The sequence below is a fragment of the Geotrypetes seraphini genome, chromosome 3 (assembly GCF_902459505.1).
Source record: "Geotrypetes seraphini chromosome 3, aGeoSer1.1, whole genome shotgun sequence".
Lineage (NCBI taxonomy): Eukaryota > Metazoa > Chordata > Amphibia > Gymnophiona > Dermophiidae > Geotrypetes > Geotrypetes seraphini.
In genome coordinates, this window is record NC_047086.1 from 178,497,924 (window position 1) to 178,516,189 (window position 18,266).

Sequence of the window (18,266 nt, forward strand, 5' to 3'; positions counted from 1 at the left end):
CCCACACCCACTTTCTCACTGGTTATGTTGCCCCTTAAGTCCTCCCTCTGGCAGTTTCCTGGACTCCTCCATCTCTTTGTTCTCCTTCCCAGTTCCATCTTCCTATCTCCATTCATCCCCTTCCCTAGTTCAACACTCATTTTCTTCTCTGTTCCGCTGCCCTGATTTCATAGAACCTTGCTCCTCCCATCCTGTACTGCCTTTCCACAGGTCTAGTGCTGCTTCCCTCTGCCTCAATGAAAGCTTTGATTAAACAATTTGGTGTTCTTTTACTAAGACACATTAGCCGTTTTAGCGTGTGCTAAACGCTAACACATCCATAGCGCGTGCTAAAACAGCTAGCATGCCTTAGTAAAAAGACCCTTTTATTAAGTGATTCAGAAAAGTTATTTGGGTTAGTTTTTATAACAGCAAGTTATAGAGAGTGAGAAAATGCCTGAGACAGTGTGTGCTGGATAAAGAACTGGGTCTGAGACAAAATAAAAATTGCCTAAGGGGAAGGGAATTTCTTCAGTTATGGCAGTGGATTTTAAAAAGAAAAACAAGCAGGCTGCCAACAGGAATTGCTTAAACTACAAATAAAAAGAAGAGGGACTAGACACGAATTTGTTCTGCTGTTTCCCTACAGCTAAGAAAAAAGGAAAACATGCTTACATGAAATACTATGAATAAAGTAAAAAAAACAAACTTATAAAAAGTTTATAATTCATACTTTCATATGTGAAAAGGTTGTGCTCAGAGACATAAGAACATAAGCAATGCCTCTGCTGGGTCAGACCTGAGGTCTATCATGCCCAGCAGTCCGCTCACGCGGCGGCCCAACAGGTCCAGGACCTGTGCAGTAATCCTCTATTTATTTATACCCCTCTATCCCCTTTTCCAGCATGAAGGAAAAAGGGGAACAAAGTCCTCCAAAAACCTCACCACTCAATCATTGCAGTACTTCCACTTTACAGGGTAATAATTTTGCGCAAGGCATCAAAAAATGAATAAATTTCTTTGTACATTAAGATAAGTGTTGTTTATTCATTTTTGATGCCTTGCGCAAAATCATTACCCTATAAAGTGGAAGTACTGCAATGATTGGGTGGTGAGGTTTTTCGGGGACTTTGTTCCCCTTTTTCCTTCATGTCTCTGAGCACAACTTTTTCACATATGAAAGTATGAATTAGAAACTTTTTATAATTTTTTTTTACTTTATTTATAGTATAGTAAACATGTTTTCCTTTTTTCTTGATTGAATTTTTCATGCTTCCTTTTTGGAATTGTGTTTCCTCCTGTTTTGTTTTTGACTTAGGGCTCCTTTTACAAAGGCATGCTAGGGCCTTAACGTGTGGAATAGCGCGTGCTAAAATGCCACGTGCGCTAGCCGCTACCGCCTCCTTTGAGCAAGCGGTAGATTTTTGGTTAGCGTGTGCTAATCCGGTGTGTGCAGTAAAACCCGTGGCGCACCTTCGTAAAAGGAGCCCTTAATTTCCCTACAGCTGGCTAGGACAGTGTTCAGTGGTTAGTTCATTCCATTCCTTCATGTAAAAGTGTGTATTTGTGGTTTTACCTGAGGAAAATTAAACAAAATAGATACATTTGAGTGGTGTGCTGTGTTATTTAGTGAGAGTAAATTTGGCTAAAGACTAGGAAATTTATTTAAATGGAAGATAAAGTTTTTACCTTCGATAATCTTCTGTTAGTCCTTGTAGGATTCCATATGCTAGGTCAGTGATGGCTAACCTTTTTGAGCCCGAGTGCCCAAACTGCTGCACAAAACCAAAGAATTTCCTCAAAGTGCCAGCACGTCAATTAAACCTTAATAACAAGATTTTAGTATCTAAAAACTCTTTATAAAGTTGCCTGAACTATGTAACATCATTTTTAAAGGTTGGAATCTTTGTATTGTCAGAGAATCAATTTGATTCACAATCCTTTGGTTTTCATTTCAATTTATTGGCAATTTATAATGTTTTAATGATTTCATTCATGGGCCGAATACACACATACTTTTCTCTGTCGCCGCACTCTTTGACCAAAAGATTTGTAAGCCTGCAACCACGTCAAGGTAAACTCTTTCAGCAGCTCCCCTCCCTCCCCCTTACCTTTGTGGCCAAGTCAAAATGATCTACCAACAATAAAATTTTAAAAACACAAAGCACGCTGTACGCAGAGAAAATGTTAATTATCATTTATATTCCGCGGGTTTTCAAAGAGGTCAAGGCAGATGACTTTATGCAATAGAAATAGACGGCAGATAAGGGCCACGGCCCATCAAGTCTGCCCACTCCAGTGATCCTCGCTATCTATCTTTGCGGATAGATCCCACATGTCTATCCCATCTGGCCTTAAAATCCGCCACACTGGTGGCCTCAATAACCCGAAGTGGAAGACTATTCCAGCGATCAACCACCCTTTCAGTGAAGAAGAACTTCCTAGTGTCACTGTGCAGTTTCCTGCCCCTGATTTTCCACGAATGCCCCCTTGTTGCCGCGGGACCCTTGAAGAAAAAGATGTCTTCTTCCACCTTGATGCGGCCCGTGAGATATTTGAATGTCTCGATCATATCTCCCCTCTCTCGACGCTCCTCGAGTGAGTAGAGCTGCAAATTCCCCAACCGCTCCTCGTACGGGAGCTCCCTGAGTCCCGAGACCATCCTGGTGGCCATCCTCTGGACCGACTCCAGTCTCAGCACATCCTTGCGGTAATGCGGCCTCCAGAATTGCACACAGTACTCCAGGTGCGGTCTCACCATGGATCTATACAGTGGCATAATGACTTCAGGTTTACGGCTGATGAAACTCCTGCGTATGCAACCTATGATTTGCCTTGCTTTGGATGAAGCTTGCTCCACTTGGTTTGCCGACTTCATGTCTTCCCTGACAATCACTCCCAAGTCTCTTTCTGCTACAGTTCTTGTCAGGATCTCGCCATTTAGGGTGTAGATCTTGCATGGATTCTGGCTTCCCAGGTGCATGACTTTGCATTTTTTGGCATTGAAACTGAGTTGCCAGGACCTAGACCAGTGCTCCAGCAGAAGTAAGTCATGCACCATATCGTCTGTCATTGCTTTTTTGTCTGTTGTGCTTTTGCTCACTATATTGCACAGTTTGGCATCATCGGCAAACAATGTTATTTTACCTCGAAGCCCTTCTGTCAGGTCTCTTATATAGATGTTGAACAAGATTGGGCCCAGGACGGAGCCCTGTGGCACTCCACTTATCACCTCCGACATCTCGGAGGGAGTGCCATTCACCATCACCCTCTGAAGCCTACCTCCAAGCCAGTTCCCAACCCATTTGGTTAAAGTGTCGCCCAAACCTAAAGAACTCATCTTGTTCAGCAACCTGCGGTGTGGCACGCTATCAAATGCTTTGCTGAAATCCAGGTAGACGATGTCCAGGGACTCACCAACATCCAGCTTCCTCGTCACACAGTCAAAGAAGCCGATCAGGTTGGATTGGCACGATCTCCCCTTAGTAAATCCATGTTGGCGGGGATCCCGCAGATTCTCCTCGTCTATGATCCTATCCATTTGGTGTTTGATTAGGGTTTCCATTAGTTTGCTCACTATTGAAGTGAGACTCACTGGTCTGTAGTTTGACATCTCCACCCTGGAGCCTTTCTTGTGTAGTGGAATGACGTTAGCCGTCTTCCAGTCCATCGGGACGTTACCTGTACTAAGGGAGAGATTAAAGAGCGCGGATAGTGGTTCCGCCAAGACATCTCCCAACTCCCTGAGTACCCTAGGGTGTAGGTTGTCAGGCCCCATTGCCTTGTTGACCTTGATTTTTGACAGCTCGCAGTAGACTCTGCTGGGTGTAAATTTGAAATTACTAAATGGGTCTACTGATTTAATCCTTGTATGTGGTTGAGGGCCGATTCCCGGCACCTCGCGGGTGAAGACTGAACAGAAGTATTCATTTAACAGTTGGGCCTTTTCCGAGTCCGTCTCCACATGGTCTCCGTCTGGTTTTCTGAGTCGTACTATCCCACCTGAGTTCTTTTTCCTGTCACTAATATACCTGAAGAAGGATTTATCTCCCTTCTGGATATTCTTTGCTAGAGACTCCTCCATGCGGAATTTGGCCTCTCTAACTGCCGCTTTGACGGCTCTTGATTTGGTCAGATAATCTACTCTGGAGTCCTGTGTCCCTGATTGTTTGTAAGAGATGAATGCTTTTTTTCTTCTCTTTGATGAGGTCTGAGATCTCCATAGAGCAGTGGTTCCCAACCCTGTCCTGGAGGAACACCAGGCCAATTGGGTTTTCAGGCTAGCCCTAATGAATATGCATGAAACAAATTTGCATGCCTATCACTTCCATCATATGCAAATCTCTCTCATGCATATTCATTAGGGCTAGCCTGAAAACCCGATTGGCCTGGTGTTCCTCCAGGACAGGGTTGGGAATCACTGCCATAGAGAACCACTGTGGCTTGTTGTTCCTACTCCGTTTGCTTACTGATTTAACATAGCGGTTTGTTGCTTCCTGTATGGTGGTTTTCAAAGTTGACCACATTTCTTCCACGCTGTCGGTATCTGCTTGGGTTTGTAGCGCCTGGTGAACGAAGTCTCCCATGTCCTGGAAGTTTGTGTCCTTGAACTTGAGAACCTTGGTCAATGTGGTAGATTTCGTGAAACCTTTCCTGAGATTGAACCATATCATATTGTGGTCACTAGAGGCCAAAGTTTCACCCACCGAGACCTCTGTGATATTTTCTCCGTTGGTAAGTACCAGGTCCAAAATTGCCTGATCCCTTGTTGGCTCAAATACCAGTTGCCTGAGTCCTGCTCCATTCAAAGAGTTTAATAGCTTCCTGCTGCTGCCGGAAGCAGAGGAAAGCGTGACCCAATCCACATCGGGCATGTTGAAGTCACCTCAGTAACAACTATACAAAAATAGACAAATATTCCCCCTCCCTTTTTACTAAACCGCGATAGCGGTTTTTAGCACAGGGACGCTGCTCTTGAAGCTCATAGGCTCCCTGCGCTAAAAAACGCTATTGCGGTTTAGTAAAAGGGGGCCATAGTGCAAAATATAGACAGCATATATAAATTCTCAAAACAGACACATTTTGATCACTAAATTGAAAATAAAATCATTTTCCTTCCTTTGGTAATTTCATCAGTCTCTGGTTGCACTTTATTCTTCTGACTGTGCATCCAATATTTCTTCCCTTTTTTCAGCCTCCTGTATGCTTTCTCTCCTCCAGACCTCATTCCCTCCCCAAACTTTTTCTTTGTTTCACCCTGCCCCCTTCTTTCTTTTTCTCTCTCTCCATACCCCCTTTCATTCTGTATGTCTGTCTTTCTCTCTCTCTCCGTGCCCCATTTTTCTTTGTTTCACCTAGCCCTCTTTCTTTTTTTTTTTTGGCTCCCTGTCCCCCCCTTTCTTTCTTTCTCCTTGCCCTCCCCTATGCCACCACCATTGGGAAAATGCTGCCACCGCCACTGGGGAATAGGCTGCCACTGCCACTATCGGGAACAGGCCGGCGCCGAGTTCGCCCTGCTTCTCTTCCCCACAGGGCCGACCAACTCTCGCCACTCGACGTCAATTCTAACATTGGAGAGGATGTTCTGGGCCAGCCAGGCAGCGATTGGCTGGCCCAGAATGTCCTCTCCAACATCAGAATTGATGCGGGTGGCGAGAGTTGGTCGGCCCCACAGGGAAAAGCAGGGAGAACTTGGCACCGGCCTGTTCCCAATGGCGGCGGTGGCACTCAAGTGGCTAAAGAGACGCAGTTTGCCAGCCTAGGGAGAACACTGGAGGGTGGCCAGCTGTGCACCCCCTTGGGGCGTAAAACCGGGGCAGACCGCCCCCACCCCCACCTTGGTATGCCACTGTCTGTACCTCACTCCCTCCCTATGACCAAAAATTCTCCTTTCTTCTATTCCCCATGTACACAACCATCTCTTTCCCTCCCTTCCTCTCTCCCAAGTCCTTGCCTTCTGTGTCCAAAAACACATTCCCTCCCCCACCTCAGCATCTCTTTCCCTCCCTTCCTCTCTCCCAAGTCCATGCCTTCTGTGTCCAAAAACACATTCCCTCCCCCACCTCAGCATCTATTTCCCTCCCTTCCTCTCTCCCAAGTCCATGCCTTGTGTCCAAAAACCCATTCCCTCCCCCACCTCAGCATCTCTTTCCCTCCCTTCCTCTCTCCCAAGTTCATGCCTTGTGTCCAAAAATCCATTCCCTCCCCCACCTCAGCATCTCTTTCCCTCCCTTCCTCTCTCCCAAGTCCATGCCTTCTGTGTCCAAAAACCCATTCCCTCCCCACCTCAGCATCTCTTTCCCTCCCTTCCTCTCTCCCAAGTCCATGCCTTCTGTGTGCAAAAACCCATTCCCTCCCCCACCTCAGCATCTCTTTCCCTCCCTTCCTCTCTCCCAAGTCCATGCCTTCTGTGTGCAAAAACCCATTCCCTCCCACACCTCAGCATCTCTTTCCCTCCCTTCCTTTCTCCCAAGTTCATGCCTTGTGTCCAAAACGCACTCCCTCCCCCTTTTGTGTTCCCCGTTTGTCTCCCAGCCCATCTTAGCAACTTTCTCAGCAAAATGTAGCTCGAGCTGCGTAGGCTTGTCTTCTATTTCCTACCTGTCCCGCCGCGCACACATAGCCGATCGGAAATCTTCCCCGACTTCAGCGCTGACGTCGGAGGGTGGGCTTTGCTTAAGCCCTCCCTCCGACGTCAGCGCTGACGTCGGGGAAGATTTCCGATCGGCTGTGTGAGCGGCAGGGCAGTCGGAGTAGAAGACGAGCCTCGCGGCTCGAGTTATATTTAACCCCGCGGGTCCCCCATCGTCCCCGTTCAGCTCTCTCTCCTGTGCACCCCCTGGTAGTACTGCCCTGATGGCGGCCCTGCGCGTGCCAGCTGCAAGGCCTTCACGTGCCACAGTTGGCACGCGTGCCATAGGTTCGCCATCGCTGTGCTAGGTATTCAATCCCACTCTACAATCCGTGAGTTGCAAACATCCAACACTTTTCTGAGTACATGCTCCTCCCCCTTAGACTGAGAGCTAGAGCCATATCCAGTTGAGTCTCAAAGCCAAGCAACATACCTGAACAAATCCATGACAAGGGGGGTACAGGGGAAGATCCCCAGCAACATAAACAATTTCTGAACTGGTCTGTTCTGCAAAACATGAACAAGTAATAAACAGGCACAAAAGCAACTCAGAAAAACATTGAGGATCAATGTAGAACTAACCTACTGTGAGCAATGAGCACCTCAAGAAAGAGCCTTTGGCAATGCGCATACTCACAGAAAACTCCCCACAGGATCCAGCAACTGGCTGGAAAATCTTCAAGCCTGTAAGGAGAATAACCGAGGCAGAAAGAAGCAGGCTATTCCAAACCACTGAGTGTACACAGAGAGGGCGGGTCGTATGGAATCCTACAGGGACTAACAGAAAGAATATTATTGAAGGTATAAATATAATCTTCCATTCTGTTACATCCCTTCCGGATTCCGTATGTTAGGTGACATACCAAAGCAATGGTAGCAGCTAGGGAGGGTTAGAAAAGCCTGCCCTCAACACCGAGGTCCCAAAAGCAGCATCAGAATGAGCCACCACATTCACTCGTAAAACTGGGTAAAAGTATGAAGAGAGGACCAAGTAGCCGACCTGCAAATTTATTTGGGATGAATCACGCGAGACGCCACCCACGATTCAGCAACACTTCTAGTTGAGTGGGCCTTAAGAGAAACAATAAGCTGTTTGCTGAAGGCGATGTAAGTTGTGGAAATGGCCATTTGAATCCACTGAGCGATTGAGGACTTGGACACTGGCAACCACAGCTAGGCACAGCAGTCAGGACAAAAAGGTGATCAGACAGCCAGAAATCATTAGTCCTCTCCAAATTCTCCTCCTGACATCCAACTTGCGCAAGATCTGATCTTTGCGCTCCGAACTTGTGGAATGAAACGTAGGCAAATGTGTAATGATATATAAAGAGAACAGATATGTTTTTTTATGAACCGCAGCAGTTATCTAAATTTATTGCATCTCAGGATAGTAAGTAATAGTTCCTTCTGATTCTTTAATCCGTTTAGATAAGAAAATGTTCTACGGCAGTCGAGCCTCCTTTTGGTTTTCCTGGTTATATATTTTGTTTGTTAAATTTCAGCAATTTCAGTTCCATCTCCATTTGATTGTGGACTAACTATATTGTGTAATCAAAATTTTCCTTGAATTATGTGGATTTAATGATAATTTCTTATTACATGATATTTTTTCTTGTGTTTTGATTTTGATTGTCAAAATTATAAAACTAATAAAGAGGAGATCACGTGATGCAGTGAGGAGAGCGGACATGAGTTCTGCAGCTCCCGGGTCCTCATATGCACATTCTCTGACTACTTACTTTTCCCGGCGATTGGAAGTTCAGTAGTCTCCCCTTTCCGGCGGTCAGCTTATGGACCACTTTGTGTCCAAATCGGGGGACAGTCGATCTGGCAGAACTGCAGCTAAACCTAAAGAAAAAGCGCGGCCAGTGGATAACACCATGGCGGAGCCGTGCCCGTCTAGCGCGGTGGAGTTTACAGATAATCAACTGAGGCAGCTTACCTTGGCGGTGACGGCTGCTTTGGCTCCACAGATGGAAAAATTGTCAAGCCAAATGCAGCACTTGGAGACTCTGCTAGGGGACACAGTAATTCGCACCACTGAGCTGGAGACGAGAGTCTCGGCAGCGGAAGTTTCTACTCAGGCCCTGAGCGATCATCTTACTCAGTTGGAGCAGCGCTTGGTGGCTAGTGAAGAACACGTGGAGGATCTGGAAAACCACTCTAGACGGGACAACCTCTGGTTTGTGGGGGTCCCAGAGACATTGTCGGATCGTCAGCTGGGCTCCACATTTAAAGACTGGCTCGCTGCTGAATTCCCGTTGCCTGCTGGCATGGGCTCCATCTTTCTGGAAAGAATACATCGGGTGGGACGCCCGGAGACAGAGTGGCTGAGGCCCAGGGTCGTGGTGGCAAAGTTGCACAATTATCTCCACAAGGTAGAAATTCTTAAACAATACCGGCTTCGGAGGGATGCTATTAAGTATGATGATACCCCTATTCGCATTTTTCAGGATTACTCTGTGGCCCTCCAGGTAGAGAATGACACAGGGAAAAATATGTCCCTGTCACTGCACCGTCCCCGGCCCACCATCCTCTGCACCGCCCCGTCACCGCCGTTCCCTTCACCACCCCGTCACCGTCACCGCCATTCCTTTCACCGCCCCGTCACCACCACTGCCATCCCATTCACCGCCCCGTCACCGTCCCCGCAGCATCCATATAAGCCTTAGTACTGCAATATTTAGCTTATTCCTTTCTTATAAATCAAAGTTCTGGCTGCTGAACTAGAGAAAGAGATGTTCAGCTGGCAGGGCTTTGTTTATAAATTTTTATCAACACAACTAATATACTACTTTATCCTAAAGCAAAAAATAAATAAATAAATAGAATTTTTTTTTTCTACCTTTGTTGTCTGGTTTCTGCTTTCCACATCTTCTCATTCAATTCCTTCCATCCACTGTGTGTCTTCTCTTGCGTCTTCCATTTGCTGTTACTGTGCCTCTCCCTTCACCCCCCCCCCAATTGGTCTAGCACCCATCTTCTTCCCTCCGCTCCCCCATAGTCTGGCATCTGTCTTCTTCCCTTCCAGCATCTTCTCCCCACTCTGCCTTCCACATTTCCCTTCAGGGTCTGTTCCTCTCTACCCTCTTTCAATGTCTGTTCTATTCCTTTCCACCACCACCCTTCCCTCCCTCCTTTACCATCTGTTCCTTTCTACCACCCTTCTTTCATATCTTCTAGCAGTCCCCCCACCATCACTAGCAGTCTCTCTTCTCCCTTACCATGAGCAAATAGAACTTCTGAAAATTGTATTGCTGAGGCATTATTTCTAATGCCTCAGTATTAGACATCAATTTTATAATTCTTACTGTCTGCTCTGATTTCATTCACAATTTGGTTTGTGTTGTGGCTGAGGATTCCATGAGGCATTTAACCTTTTCCTGTCTCTTGAACTGTGATTTCAAGTTGATTCCTTCAATAATGGAGTCTCACGGCAGTAGCAGTTTTCTCTTTTGGGCTCTTTTGACATTGTTTAAGGGATTTCTTGTACATTTGGTGCTGGTCTTCTTTGATGAGGTCACTTCAGAATCTATTTCCAAGGAAGAAAAACTTTTTCCCTTTCACTCCCTCCTTCCTTGTGTGAGCCGGGAACACGCGGTCCCCGCAGCCCCCACCCGCACGCCGGCTCGATCGTTTAACCAGCTTCCTCTCTCCACCTCACCTTAGTTTGCCGGCTTTCTTTTTTGGCGACCGGCACGCTTTCAAAGAGCCGCGCATGCACAGCTGCTCAAAGTTCAATCTTCTGCTCTGCTGCAACTTCCTGTTTCCGGTTGGGTCAGAGCAGAAGATTGAATACTGAGCAGCCGCACATGCGCGGCTCTTTGAAAGCGTGCCGGTCGCCGAAAAAGAAAGCCGGCAAACTAAGGTGAGGTGGAGAGAGGAAGCTGGTTAAACGATCAAGCCAGCGTGCGGGTGGGGGCTGCGGGGACCGCGCGATCCTTGATGCCTCACTGCGGTGACAAGACCATTCACCGCTCCACGGGGCGGTGAATGGCCTTGTCCCTGTCCCTGCAGAGGCTGCTATTTTTCATTCCCCGTTTTGGCGGGTTACCCGTGCTAAATGTGGTAGCCGCGGGTAAACCGCCACCGTGTCATTCTCTACCTCCAGGCACGGCGTTGGAAGTTTCAACCTCTATGCTCAGCATTGGCAGCTAAGCAGATCAGATTTCTGTTTCTCTATCCAGTGGTCCTCAAGATTCAAGATAACAGGGTTTGGAAGTCGTTTGACTCCGTGGAGGCCGCGCAACCTTTGGTGACACAACTTACCTGATTGTATCAGCAGAATACCTTTGTTTTGGTGAGGTATTTTCTCTACTTCAGTTTTCTAGTCCGGCCTGTGGACGGATCTGTGGAATACAGTGATTCGGTCTTGTTGATAGCACAAGAGACTTTTTAGTTATCCTTCACTTTGCACATTGTTAATGCTTGTTGGGTGTGTGTATGGGGGCCCATTGCAGTTTGTTGATCTCCTGGGGCTCCACTGGTTGTGGGTCCTGCTGGTGGGTGTGGTAGTATGGGGGGTTTGGTGGGTGGGTGGGGGTGTAGGGGGATGGGTGGGTTTGGTTGGGATGTTGGGGTGGGGGGTGGTCCGGAGTCCCCATTGGGTGTCAGGTTTGTACATCAGCACACATTACCTTTTTCTGTTTTATATCTGAGACAAGTTACCTATAATTTCTCTTCCCTGGTCCCCCCCCCCCCCAGGGGAGGCTGGGCTTCCGGGGTTTGTTCACACTGGGTCTCGTCTGCAAACTTTTCCTGTGGAGTGTGCTGGACTGTGTGTGTAGGCTGCTCTCCTGGAATTTAGGGGGCATCACCTCGCCTATCAAACGGCAGAAGATTCTAGCTGCGTTGCAGTGTACTGTTGCTAATCTTGTATGCCTCCAGGAGATCAGGCTCACTGACGAGGAGCACCTGAAGCTGAGGCGGTCTTGGGTGGTTGAGGTGTATTTTGCCTCGCCTGCAGGCCGTCATGGGGGAATGGCTTTGCTCCTGCGCAAATCTTCTATTGGAGTTCATGTGCTGGAAAAAGACCAGCTGGGTAGATACTTGCTGGTTCGCCTGCAGGTGGGTAATCTATATTACTTGCTGTTAGTTGTCTATGGGCCTAATTTGGCAGAAATGCCTTTCTTTCAGAAATTGATTGCTCTCCGCTTTAAATATCAGGCGGATCCACTTTTGTTGTTGGGGGATGTTAATTTAGTCATGGACCCTGATATTGATAAATCGTCTAGCCCCTCGACTCCTTTGGGGCCCCGGGGTATTTTGCTTTCTAATTTCTGCTCTACTTTGGACTTAGTGGACCCCTGGAGGCTGCTACACCCGGAGGTGCATGATTACACTCATTTGTCCAGGGCCCACGGTTCATGGTCCCGGCTTGATTACATCTTAGTATCTTCTCTATTTCAGAAGGTAACGGAAACTCGAGTGGGTTTGGTACAGATATCTGATCATGCTCCTGTTTGGATAGACATTCAGTTAGATGTCAGCTTTGCTCGTTCCTGCCTCTGGCGATTCCCAGCCTATTTGAGGCATGATGCTGATTTTCAAAAATTTTTACTGGCGCGGTGGGAGGAATATGTTTTGACTAATGAAGAGCATCAGGATGATCCCCTCTTGTTTTGGGAAACGGCTAAAGCTGTTCTCCGGGGTCACATTTTGGCCTATATGTGCACCCACGTGCGGAGACTAAATCAAGCCATTATTACCTTGGAGCGTTCACTGTGGGTGGCTAAGAGGGCTCATGTTGCTCACCCTTTGGCACACAACAGGGAACGTTATTTAACAGCTCAGGCGGCACTCAACTCTCTCCTGCATTCCCGCTCACAACGCTGGTCTTTCCGGCATTATCAATTCCAGTGTTTTGGTAACAAATCGGGAAAGCTGTTAGCTAGAATGGTAGCTCCGTGGGTGGAGCGGTTATGTCTAGAACAGAGGATATAGCTCGGGTTCTCCATGATCATTTTGCGACCCAGTATAGCCATCTTCCAGCTCCCCCTGGGGATTTGATTGAAGACTATCTCCATTTGTCGGGCATGCCACGCTTGCGGGAGGCGGATATTGGTTGCCTTAATAGGCCGTTGCAGGCGGTAGAATTGCAACGTGCCATTCGATCTAGTAAGGTAGGTACGGCCCCGGGTCCAGATGGATTCTCAGGGGAATTTTACCGGTGCTGGAGTCCCATCTCTGTGGCCCTTGTTGGCTTATTATTTTTTTTTTTTAATTCTTTATTTTCTCTTGTTGGCTTATTATAATGGTGCTGTAACGACGGGGGCTTTTCCACGTTATTCAAATGACGCCTCTATAGCTCTGCTTCTTAAACCAGGTAATCCCTCGATCTTCCTGGATCTTATCGTCCCATTTCACTTATTAATGTCGACCTCAAACTCTTTTCTTGGATTTTGGTGGACCGCCTACTCCCTTTTCTTCTGACTTTGATTCACGTGGATCACGTGGGCTTTGTTCCTGGGAGGCAATTGGTGCTGAATGTTCGTAAAATTCTCTTGGCCCTTGCTCATGCTCAACAGGTTCAGGTGCCCACCTTGCTGGATAGTTTAGATGCGGCCAAGGCATTTGATAACGTTTCATGGTCCTATCTTTTCCATACTTTAGACCACTGTTCTTCAACTGCCGGTCCGCAGGAAATTTCTGCCGGTCCGCAGCCGGCAAGATTTAAGTGACCATAGGCCCGTTTTCAGACCTCCTGTCCCGTTGTCCCCACAACGGGACAGGCGATCATTTCCTGTCCCTCCCTCCTTCCTTTCCCCGGGTCCCCTTCTCTTACTGCCCTGCCGCTATTGCTAAAGCCGACAGGAAGTCTTCTTTCCGACGTCAATTCTGACGTTGGAGAGGACATTCTGGGCCAGCCAATCGCTGCCTGGCTGGCCCAGAACGTCCTCTCCGACGTCAGAATTGACGTCGGAAAGAAGACTTCCTGTCGGCTTTAGCAGCAGCAACAGGGCGGTAAGAGCAGAGGAAAGGAAGGAGGGAGGTTTTGGGGGTTTTTTTGCGGGGCAGGGAGGGAAGGAGGTAGGCAGGCAAGCAGGCTGGCTTTGGCCAGGGAGGGAGGGAGTGAGGTAGACAGGCAGGCATCCTGGCTTTGGGGGTGGGGGTAGGACAAAGTGTGGAAGGCAGTGAGAGGGACATAGGAAGGAGGCACTGGGGGCACTAAAGAGATATGAAGGAGGCACTGGGGGCACTAAAAATAGGAAGGGGCACTAAGGACATGGGAAGGAGGCACTGGGGGCACTAAAGTCAGGAAGGGGCACTAAGGACATGGAAAGGAGGCACTGGGGGCACTAAAGACAGTAAGTAGCACTAAGGACATGGGAAGGAGGCACTGGGGGCACTAAAGACATGGGAAGGAGGCACTGGGGGCACAAAGACATGGGAAGGAAGCACTGGGGGCACTAAGGACATGGGAATGAGGCACTGGGGGCACTAAAGACATGGGAAGGAGGCACCGGGGACACTAAGGACATAGGAAGGAAAGAGGGAGGGAATAGAAAGGGACAATTCTTGGGCCTGAGTGCAGAAAGAAAGAAATGAAAGAAAGGATACACAGACAGAAGGAAACGTAACCAGAGACTCATGAAATCACCAGACTGCAAAGGTAATTAAAATGATTTTATTTTCAATTTAGTGATCAAAACGTGTCAGTTTTCAGAATTTATATCTGCTGTCTATATTTTGCACTATATTTGTCTATTTTTCTATAGTTACTGAGGTGACTGAGCTCGCGGAAATGGGGTTTTAAAATTTTAGTCCTAGTAGTTTGCCGGTCCACAAAATAATTATTTTATTTCTGCCGGTCCATGGGTGTAAAAAGGTTGAAAAACACTGCTTTAGACTATATCGGGGTCTCGGGCTTTTATTGTGCGACCTTGGCTTCTCTGTACCGAGGCCCGACTACTTCTCTAGTAGTTAATGGAACACTTTCTGACCCATTTCCTATTAACCACGGAACACGTCAAGGGTGCCCCCTTTCCCCCCTGCTTTTTATCCTTACTTTGGAACCTCTCTTATGTACTCTCCGCCAATTTGAGGAGGTGCGCGGACTGATGATAGCGGGTCAGGTACTCAAAACTTTGGCTTTTGCAGATGACTTAATGCTTATTCTCACGAATCCTGCTCGCTCACTAGGGGCTGCCCTGGATCTAATAGCAGAATATGGTTTTTACTCGGGTCTCGCCATTAATTTAGATAAATCGGTGGCTTTGCCATCTCATTCTTCTATTCGTGCTACATGGGAGGATGGCTTCCCTTTACAGTGGGCTGACAAAGCCATCAAATACTTGGGTGTTCACATTCCCGATGATTTTTCCACTCTATATGCTTCTAATGTGTCTCCTTTATTGCATTCTTTGGCAGTTAAACTGAGATTATGGCAGGATCACCCTCTCTCTCTTCTAGGGCGGGTGGGACTTCTTAATATGATTGTGCTCCCTACTTGGTTATACATCTTTCAGGTGCTTCCTTTGTATTTACTTTGTCGTGATGAGACCGCCTATATTCGTCTGGTCCGCCGTTTTCTCTGGCGGGGTCGTCATGCTCACCTGCCTTACTCACAGGCAATATAAGGGGGGTTTGGGTTTACTTAACCTTCGATACCTAACTATTAGCTGTGGCATGCGTCATATCAATGATTATTTTAGGGACACTTCTGTTTTCTCTAATACCCTTTTAGAACTTGGGTGCTTTCAACAGGAGCATTTTAGTGCTTTTCTACATTCTGTTCCCTCTGCTTACTCCTCTGATGTGCACCTTAGGGTGTTTGGCCCTCCCTTAAGGAAGGTGTGGAAATGGGTGTGTAAGTTTCATTGTATTAGTGCCAGTGAGTCTCCCTTTCTGCCTTTGTGTGGTAATCGAAATTTTTCCCCAGGCATGGGGGAGCTCACGGTTTCAACAGTGGGCGGCAAGGGGGTTAACCTTTTTATTTCATCTGGTGTAGGACGATGGCTCCATGCAATCTTTTCAATCATTGTTTCAGGTTCATGGCCTTACCGCTGCTGACCGCTTTGCTTAAATGCAGATTGCACATTATGTGGCCTCTTTGAACAAGACCAATTTGACTTCTGCTCGTCAGGACTTATTGTCCACGGCCTATACACTTGGCTCCCAGATGAAAGTACCTCTCAAGTTTCATCATAGACACTTGAAGGATGAGACCCCCTTGCCGGATTATGCTAATCCGGGCAGCTTGGTCTCAGGATCTGGCCATGGTGCTTCCGGAGGATGTCATATCTCATGCTGTTGCCAGGTTACCTGCTTTGAGAAAGTATGTGTACTTTTGGGAAATGCATTATAAATTGTTATTTCGAATCTATGTATCACCTCACAGGGCCTATTGCGCTAAGTATTGGCCCACAGCCTCGTGTGACAAATGTGGGTATCTGACTGCTACTTGGGCCACATGTTGTGGTCTTGCCTGGCTGTTCAAGCTTATTGGACAGGACTCTTTACATTTATTGGGACTATTTGGAATGTGACCATACGATCATCGCCTTTACTACTTTTTGGGCTCTCTCCGTCTCACCATCCGAGGCCGTCAGGATTGAGTGCCTTTCTTCATTGGTCCATATTATGTGCCTTAAAATGCATTTTTCTTAAATGGCTGGACCCTGATGCTCCTACCACCTCTCTGTGGTGCTCTCAGATGATTCTCTTGTTGGCTTGGGAGCGCAGAGATGTTCCCGATCTTTCCACCGTGCGGGGGGGAGCGCTTTACGGTTACCTAAGAGCCTTTCTGGAATACCATGACTTCAGTGGCCAGAAGTCGTGTTCTGAATTGTTGATTTGGACTTATGCTGTTTCATTTGTGATGCTACTTTCTGTGCTTATTATTGGGGACTCCGGTTTTGGGGCATGGGGGGGACTGGGTGGAAGGGGAGTATACTTTTCTGTTCTGTGTTTTGGAGCACTGCTTTCTTGAATGAATCTCTGTACCTGTGTTTTATGGTTTGCTCTAATAAAAAATTATTTCATCATAAAACTAATAAAGAAATATATATACATAAGAAGCCTTAGTAGAGAGGGTTTTTTTTACTGCAAAAATGTCAAGGTAACTACATCTGAAAACCCCGCTTCATCACGGCTGAGCATTCAAGAGCCATGCCGTAAGACCAAAGTGCTGTGGGTTCTCCATGGGCACCGGCCCCTGACTGAGAAGGTAGTGATGAAGAAAGAATTGGAGTTTCCTGTCCTGCTGAAGATGTACGAGATCCGCATACCAAGGGCGATAAGGCCAGTCTGGAGCTACTAGAATCACAAGGCTGGGATGTGTCGCTATCCGAAGGATGACCCAACCAACCAGAGGCCACAGAGGGAGCTTTGTGAGCCGGCCAGGGCTGAACCAAAGCATCCAGACCTAGGCTTCCAAGCTGTGTTCATCAACTGAAAAAGCACCTGGCCTTCGAGTTCTCTGCTGAAGCCATCAAGTCCATCTGGGGCTGACCCCAGCACTGTATGATCAGACGGAATGCCATCTGCGAGAGGGGCCATTCTCCTGGGTCCAGGACCTGTTGGCCACATGAGCAGCTGAGACAGAAGATGCATTTGGAGGGCGAAGCCCTGTCTTTTGCAGCAAGCAGTCCTGTAAGCAGGAGGGAGGTATGGGGGCATCCAGGGATATGGGAGGGGGGGCTCAGGAATGTTGGGGGGATATGGGTGAGGGTGTGGAGATGTCAAGGGATGTTGGGGGAGGTCCGAGATGACGGAGATATCAGGGATGTGGGGTGTGGGTTGGGAATGTTAGGGTGATGTAAGGGGTGTCATGGATGTTGGGGAAGTCTGGGGATGTCAGGGAGGTGTATTGCTCCATGGCTCAGCTGATCCTGGTAGGGGGAATCTCCATCAGCTTAGCTTTCAGGAATCCCCGAAACCAACTCAGCTAATGAGGATTCATCTGCCGTGATCAGCTGATGGGAAGCCTACAGGATTGTTGGGTTTTTTTCACTTTGGGTGGTGGGAGGGGGTCATGACCATTGGGGGAGTAAGGGGGGAGGGGTTATGCCTTAAATCCTTCAGTGGTCTTATCAGTTTGAGCACCTTTGTGGAACTTAGGCACAACTCAAACAGGTCAAACTGCCAGCGTCTAAGTTCCCTCTAGGAAAGCTTTGATTATAGCTGGGGTACGTCCAGGTTGAAGCCCGCTCTATTCTTGCCCATAACACACCTCCCAACATGCTCCTTTGCTCTCTGGATGCACAGCAGCTTACAAGTGCTGCTGCACATCCAGAAAGTTGGTTTTGATTATTGGCACTTGGACATCCCTGCTATTCCAACTTAGGCTGGTTTTTAGATGTTTTAAACTTTTGATTATGAGCTCCATATTTTATAAACAGTACCTTAAGTTAGGCGCCTAACTTAAGTTGAAAACGCTGCTTAAAACCACTTAAAAGATTTTAAAACAAAAACTGTAGGCCTTAAAAAATGGTGTCTGCATTGTACCTACAGAGGTGCTTTACAATGCCTAATGCCACTGTAGGTGTGGCTAACACCAGAAATGGAGTTAGGCATCAAAATGCACCTCCATAGGTGTGATTCACGTGAAAGGTAGGCATTAGAAATAAAGGCCTTGAAAACCCTGGCTTACATTTCCGGCACCTACCTTTCCCAATGTGATTCTATAAATGGCGGTCGCATAATTAACACGTGA